The 7527-nt window shown below is 47.7% G+C and overlaps 1 long non-coding RNA gene across 1 annotated transcript; it reads right to left on the bottom strand.

Moving 5' to 3' along the window:
• Nucleotides 1-964: 964 nt before the first annotated feature.
• On the bottom strand, nt 965-7288 carry LOC109270941 (uncharacterized). Its single transcript, XR_002081757.2, has 3 exons — nt 7179-7288; nt 1308-1418; nt 965-1231 (listed from the first exon to the last, which is right to left on the bottom strand). It is a non-coding gene; the product is annotated as an uncharacterized LOC109270941 (long non-coding RNA).
• Nucleotides 7289-7527: the final 239 nt, after the last annotated feature.

The following is a 7527-nucleotide window of genomic DNA, read 5'->3' as shown; positions in this document are numbered from 1 at the left end:
CTTAATCCCTGCCACCTTTTTCACCCATCTCCCACCCACCTCCCGTCTGGTGACCATCTGTTCTCTACAGTTAAAAGTCTGTTTCTTCTCTTTCTTTCTTTCTTTCTTTCTTTCTTTCTGAGAGAGAGGGAGAGCACAAGAGAGGAGGGACAGAGAGAGAGAGAGGGAGACACAGAATCCGAGGCAGGCTCCAGGCTCCGAGCTGTCAGCACAGAGCCCAAGGCGGGGCTCGAACCCACAAACCGTGAGATCATGACCCGACCTGAAATCGGATGCTTAAATGACCGAGCCACCCAGACTCCCCTAAAAGTCAGTTTCTTGATTTGTCTCTCTCACTCTCTCATATCGTTTTTCCCTTTGCTTGCTTGTTTTGTTTCTTAAATTCCACATATGAGCGAAATCATATGGTATTTGTCTTTTTCTGATTGACTTCTTTCATTCAGCAGAATACTCTCTACCTCCATCCATGTGGTTGCAACCACACATGTTTGCATCTTGACCCTTAAGCTAGGAGTCTGATGTTTAATTCTCGATGACATTTTTCATTGATGTTACTGGGAAAATACAAAAGAAAAAGAAAAAGAGACTGAGGTCCAGTGAAATGGAATGAACTCGGGCTTTGGAGTTTGAGAAATCTGAATTAAAATGACTGATTTTGATAAGAACATTTATCACAGGGGCGCCTGGGTGGCTCAGCCTGTGAAGCATCTGACTCCGGCTCAGGTCACCATCTCCCAGTTCGTGGGTTCGAACCCCTTGTCGGGCTCTGTGCTGACAGCTCGGAGCCTGGAGCCTGCTCCGGATTCTGTGTCGCCCTCTCTCTCTGCCCCTCCCCCGCTCATGCTCTGTCTCTCTAAAAATAAATAAACATTAAAAAAGAAAAGAACATTTATCACAAAGCTTACAAGCTTGTATCATTTACCTGTTGCTAAATGACACCGAATGACACACAACTACAAAAATATCAGCATCATGCAACAATAAGCATTTATTGTTTATCCACTCAAGTTCGCTGAGCTTGGTCGGGCTCATGCTTCTTTGAGTTTACTCTGTTCGGTACATCTCTCATCACGCTCTTTCCATGAGCAGCCTACCATGCCCACGACCTTCTCACGGTGATGACAGAGGTACAGGAGAGCAGACGGAAACATGCAAGGCTTCTTGAAGCGTTGGCTCGCCCCTGGCGTACCTTCACCTCTTTTAATTAGCCAAAGTCTGGCAGAGGGCACGCCTAGGGACAGATGTAAAGAATATTTGCAGTCTACCATACATACCCCAAACTGGAAACAGCTCAGATGTCAACCAACCTAGTGCGGACGAATAAATCAGGATACAGCCCCCAAATGGAATATACTGTAGGAATAAAGAGGAGGAACGTGCCATGGCTTCACTCAGCAATATGGATGAATCTTATCAGCCTAGTACCAAAGAAAAGGAGAAAACACAAATGAATAAATACAGTACGCACCTATCTTGTAAAGTTCAAAAAGAAGGAAAGCTTGGGGCACTTGGGTGGCTCAGTTGGTTAAGGGTCCAACTTCGGCTCAGGTCACGATCTCATGGTTCGTGAGTTCAAGCCCCGCGTCAGGCTCGGTGCTGACAGCTCAGAGGTTGGAGCCTGCTTCGGGTTCTGGGCCTCCCTCTCTCTCTGCCCCTCTCCCACTTCCTCATTTTTTCTTTCTCTTTCAAAAATGAATAAATTTAAAAAAAAAAAGAAGCAAACTCAACTATATCGTTTATAGATACTCACATAGGTGGCAAAAACATAAAACAAAAGAAGAAAATGGTGATTAGAAAAGTCAGAATGGTGGCTAGTCTCTTCTAGGTGTCCTGGTCAGAAAGGAACAAAAGAGGGATGCAGATTTCTCTCTCTTGACCTGGACTGTACTTACGCAGGCAGCTGCTTTGTGATGATTTGTTCAACTGTGCATTTATAGTTAAATTTTTTTTTTTTCTGTATGACTGTTTTTATTTCCTTGTAGTTGGCTTTTTTAAAGTTCAGTCCTAGCTCAAAATGAAAAACTACGAATTACAGATGAAAACCGTCCACTTTTGCTTCTTTTCAGCGATGGGATGATCTACGCGTCACAACCTCCATTGTCTCTTCGGTGACATCAAGGGAACAACAGTCCCCACTCAGGCCTGTCCTGGGAAGTAGATGAGACAGTGCACAGGAGAGGGTTTTTCCTTCATACTAAATAAATAGTTGCAGAGAAGGAAAATATGTCTTCGACACCAGAAACAGGAGAGGAAGACTCCATCCTGTTCCCTGGAGGTGTTTCTCGCGTGTTCTGGTTGCTTGAAGAAGAAAAACACAAAAAGGCAGAGGAGGGACTTACACTCAAGTCTACATGATTCAAGGGGAGGAGCCCCAAGAACCCAGAACACAGCCCAAGATGAGCCACCAGACAGCGTGGGAGCCCCTGGTACGTTTGGGAAGTCCACCTGAATACGGGGTGCTTGAATGATTTCTCAAGCTCACCGTCGCTACTCTTCACGTGTGAAGAAAACGAACTTCTTGGTCCATAATTCCACCGAAGACTCTCGGAGGTGGGGGGGGGGGGGGGGGCACTTGACACAGTGCTCCTGCCTGACCGCCAGATGGGTCCTCATGGGAGGTCTGTCCCCCAGAGCAAATGGTTATCTTTAGACCCATCCTTCATTTCCCCTCTTATCAGCAGAGGAATGTGGGGAGGCTGTCCGCATTCGCTGGGTAGGCACTTGGGACTTTGTGAGGGTGAGCGCGTCAGAATGGGGGGCTTGCAGGCCTCCAGCACATTCTCAAGGTAGGTGAGTGAGACCTGCCACGGTGGAATTCTCTGGGCCAGAAGAAAGCGTGAGCCCCTGAGACCGCACAGATACTATTAGAAAGAACTAGGACTTTTGAGGCCTTGCTGTTTGCAAACACGGCCTTAAGAGCTTTACACCAACGACCTCACCAATCCTCAGCCAACACTTTCAGCCAGCAACCAGGTACTATTCTTACCAACCCCCCCCCCCACCACCCGCCTTTAACTTAAGAGAAAGTGAGGCAGGGAGAGATGGTATTTGAGCCTGAAGTGACAGGCCAAGTGGGGCAAGATGGCGCTGACAGATGTGCCTGCGTGGTGGGCAAGATGGGGCTGACACGTGTGCCCGTGGGGTGGGCAAGATGGCGCTGACACGTGTGCCCGAGTGGTGGGCAAGATGGCGCTGACAGATGTGCCCGCGTGGTGGGCAAGATGGCGCTGACAGGTGTGCCCGCGTGGTGGGCAAGATGGCGCTGACACGTGTGCCCACGTGGTGGGCAGCCTTGACCTGAGCAGCGCTGAGAGAGGGTAGGGGGCAAAGTGGGTACAGAATGGTGCCTGTGACCAACTTTCCAGACCTTTGCTCAGTGCCTTCGTTCCTTCTCAGACATCACACACACACACACACACACACACACACACACACACACACTTTCGGATTTAAGTGGAAAACCCATTCCGAAACCAACCACACAGAAGCCGGTCTTTGCTTCCCCACCGTTTCAGATCTTTTGCTCCAACACGTAGGGTCTTGGGCACAGAAACTAGAGAAATCGACAGGCCGCCTTTGCAGCCAGCCAAGGTCACTGTACCGTTTTCTGGCCTCTTTGGGCTCATGAGTTGCATTTCATCTGCTCTGGAAGTTGCCCTTTCTTGCTAGAGAGAGAGTTGTGGCAATAATCACCGAGAACAGGTACAGCCCTCCTGAGCTCCTTTCCCACCCCTCCCCCAGCCCTGCCACAGCTGTGGGGGCCTGGTCCTCTCTACTTTATAGAGAAGGGGAATTCCAAGGAGAACGTCGGGCTGGTTTATTTTTAATTGTTGACCTCCAAGCCCTTCTGTTTGCATCTGTTTATTAAATTGCGAGCTCAGCTGTGAAATGCCCTTTATGATGTTGTTTTATTGGTGGGCCATTCAGGGACCCAGCGCCACACAAACAGGATAAATATTTTTCTTTGCAGCACACACCCCACGTCGGGGTCCACGGAACAAGGGAAGCGAGGATCGTTTGTTTACGAGCTCTGATTCATTCATTACTTGGCGAGGAGCTGTAAAATGTAAATCTCACATTCCGCAGGACAATCCCTGCGCCAGCTTGAGCTCATTTGGAGGTGTGATGTTCCACTCAAAAGGAGGCTGTTAATTTTATTGACCAAATTTGGAAAGTGGGAGCTCCGAAATTAAATAGAGCCTTTGGAAAAGAAATGAACGTTTAGACCTGGAGAGTGGTGGTCACATGGTTTGGGGTTTCTGTCCCCCACCCCCAGCCCCGCCCCCACCCCCACCCCCGCCCCCACCCCCACCCCCGGAAGGAAACTTCAAATACCCATGCTGTTTGCAGAAACCTTGAAATTGCTGCCTGCCTCATCTTCTAGTTTCAAAAGATTTGATCGCTCCGTGATGGGTTTGTCAGTATTAATTATAGCAACCTTTATGGAGCGCTTAGTTCCCTGCTTTAAATATATCATCTTGGGTAATTCACACAGGCACCCTCAGGGGTTTGTGCTGTTGGTGCCCGGGTGATACAGCCTGGAAACCGAAGCTCGGCGTGGAGAAGGCGTTTGCCGTGGGGCCCCCCCGAGCTGAGACTCAGAATCAGATCTGCTCCGGGACTCGGGCGCCGCTCTCCTGCTCTCTGTTTGCCATCTCCGTGTCACTAAAAAGCTGGGTTTCCTGGTGCTTTAGAAACAACCTAAGTTCCCAGCAGTTACTAAGCAGCTACGGGCTGCAAATTCTCTCCGTTTGCTCCATACTCAGAACAAAAAAGCGATCTGACTTGCCCAAAGATGTCAAGAGCCACACGCTATCCTCGCTGCCGGCCTGCCCCCCCAGAGTCAGGCACAGGGTCCAAAAAGAAGAAATACCTTTAACTCCAAAGGTCACCCTTGGAGTTCCTTGGGCCCCACTGCACTGTTCTCTAAGCCTTGGCAGGAAAGGGTAAATTGAAACCGAACGAGCCAGAGTTGTGCACTCAGTCTTAGATGGCAAGGTGCATTCGGGGCTCAACTGGGGTGTTTACCCACAGAATGAGTGGGCCCATGTCAATATTTGGACTTGGAGAAGGCCCAGTTTATAATTGTACAGACTTGCCTCTGAATTGGGCTTTGAAACATCCATTTGCCATGATCCTTCAAGGCCTCATTCTTTTCGTAGGGGGAGGCTATTTAGGGAGATTTTCTTTAGAAAGGTTGCTGGGGGCCGGCAGAGAAAAAGGAAGACAAGTTCAGGATGTGATATGAAAATTCACAATGTGGTTTGTAAAAAAAAAAAAAAAAAAAAAAATGTAAACCACGCCACAAAAGCTCTCCCATCAAGAGATGTTATTGTTGGTCGAACGGTAGCAACCATCTGGGTCTTCTTTAATGGCTAGGGGCCCTTCTGTGGATGGTACAGATGCTTCTTTTGTGATTGGTGCGATCTTGTAAATAGTTAAAATATTTACCAAGGCACCTCCGAGCTGGAGCTATCCCATTTTATTATTTATACCTTTTCAGAGGGACAAAAATGGAGGTGTCCACTAAACGTGATGGATTAGGTTTATAAACAGCCATTATGGCCGTCAACCATCGAATGTCAGCTTCTCCTTTGTGTCTGTGCATTTCTAAGCTAACCAGTGATCCATGCATAAGATAGGAGGTTAAGAATGCGCGGAGAAAAGGCGTGTTGGCTCCAAGCAAGATGTATCTTCTGCTGATTAGAAATACAGCTGTAGAAAGTGAGGGGGACCCTGGGCAGGAGGCGAGCAAAAAGGGACGTGCGTGTGCACGTGTGTGTGCGTGTGTGTGTATGCGTGTGCGCGCGCGCGCGTGCAGGAAGAAGAAAGGGAGCTGAGAAGTGCCGAAGTCACTGCAACCTGACACGCCGCATTTGGGTTCTCACCATTTGAGACTGGAAACCTGCAAGACCTCTACCTGCCAGCACCCTTCAGCTGTTTCCTTAAGTGACTGCAGCTGGCTTTTGTTTTCCCAAGATAAAAATCAGGAAATGCAAAAATTAAATAGGATTTGAGAAGAAAGAGGATGGGCCCTCCTGGGAAAGAAAGGAAGGAGCGAGCCAGCAGGTACCGAGACTTTGCCGGCAGAGGGAGAGCCCCTCTCGTCTCGTGGTAATTAAGGAAAACAGCTTAAAACGGGGCGGGGGCCGCCTGTGTCACAGATGACCTGTGCCCTGCCTAGACGCTTAACTGGACTGCCTCACCCCCAAAAGTCAGACCAAAACTGCTGGCTACAGTTGGATTTAGGAAAAGGGGATCTTTTTCAGTCAAACTATTCAGAATTGGTAACAGGATACTTTGTCAGTGTAATTAATGGGAGGAAACAAAGTTAACTTTTCTTGCAGGTAAAGGGGGTAAATGCAAATTATATTATTGTTGGCCCGTGATTGCTGCCCGTGTGTTGGGAACAGTTTCTGCCAAAGAGTGGCTTCCATTATATTTTTTACTCTGAAATCCCCGGCTCCTTTAATTTCTCAGAGTTCGTCACCGATTTCCTGCCACGCTACAAACAACGCTGGCAACTTTGTGCCTGGATGGCTGGGAGGGAAGCTTAGAATTAAAAGGCAGAGGAGCTCATGCTTGCTTTAGAAAGGGACAGGCTCCGTGCCGCTGAAACAGCACGGAGCCACTCCAAATGTAGATTAGAAATAGAATTTAGGTACAATACTTCCTAGCCGTCTCCTGTAGGACTTAATTAAGAAATTGTGACCTCAGTTACTGATTTATTTACTTATTCATTCATTTATTGGGGGGAACTTGGATGAGAACTTACTGATGGAACGAATATTAAATTCTATGTCTCCGCGGCTTTGCAAATCAAAGAAAACAACCACTTGGAAAGCAGTAAGAACCTAACGCACTTCCTCCTCAGATGAGTCAGCAAGGGACTACTCCATCCTGAGGGTCCCTCCTTGGGTGTTGTTTTACCACCTCCTAGAGCAGTATCACACACACACACACACACACACACACACACAATTTTCTAAAGAGCTTTCTCACTTAGCCAACCCTACTCACTCACAGGCCCAGTGGATGATGATCTGACTCAGTGGGAAACATCGTCTATAAACCGGACTCTCTTAATAAACCTCCTTTAAGACAGTAATTTTACCACGTCTCATGGATTATAAGTAATACTAATAATTTTTATCAGCCTCCCCTCACATAACACTCACAAAAGCCTAGCCTGGCTCGTCCGGTGGTTCCCTTGGCAAATTCTGAAACACAAATACGCTCCCTCCTGTGTTGGATTCCTCCTCCCCTGAATCTCACCCATTCATGAGTGAATTAGAACTTTCAGTAACTCAGAAAAAAGTTAACAAAGCAAAAAGAACTTGGAATGTTTCAAGCAATTGTCCCAAACGGTTCAACCATTTGGCTAAACATTCTACATGTTTATACAAAAATGAAAGGCATGTATGTTATAAATCACATAGTTCATAGGACCCATCAACACAGCCCAGATGTACAGAAGCCACTAATTGTATCCCTCCCACAGCCCTTGCTCTCCTAACGCACACACTC

Source organism: Panthera pardus, unplaced genomic scaffold, assembly GCF_024362965.1.
Source record: "Panthera pardus isolate Hobbes unplaced genomic scaffold, ASM2436296v1 HiC_scaffold_18, whole genome shotgun sequence".
Lineage (NCBI taxonomy): Eukaryota > Metazoa > Chordata > Mammalia > Carnivora > Felidae > Panthera > Panthera pardus.
Note: the sequence above shows the minus strand (reverse complement) of the source record. Positions and strands in the feature narration are given on the sequence as shown.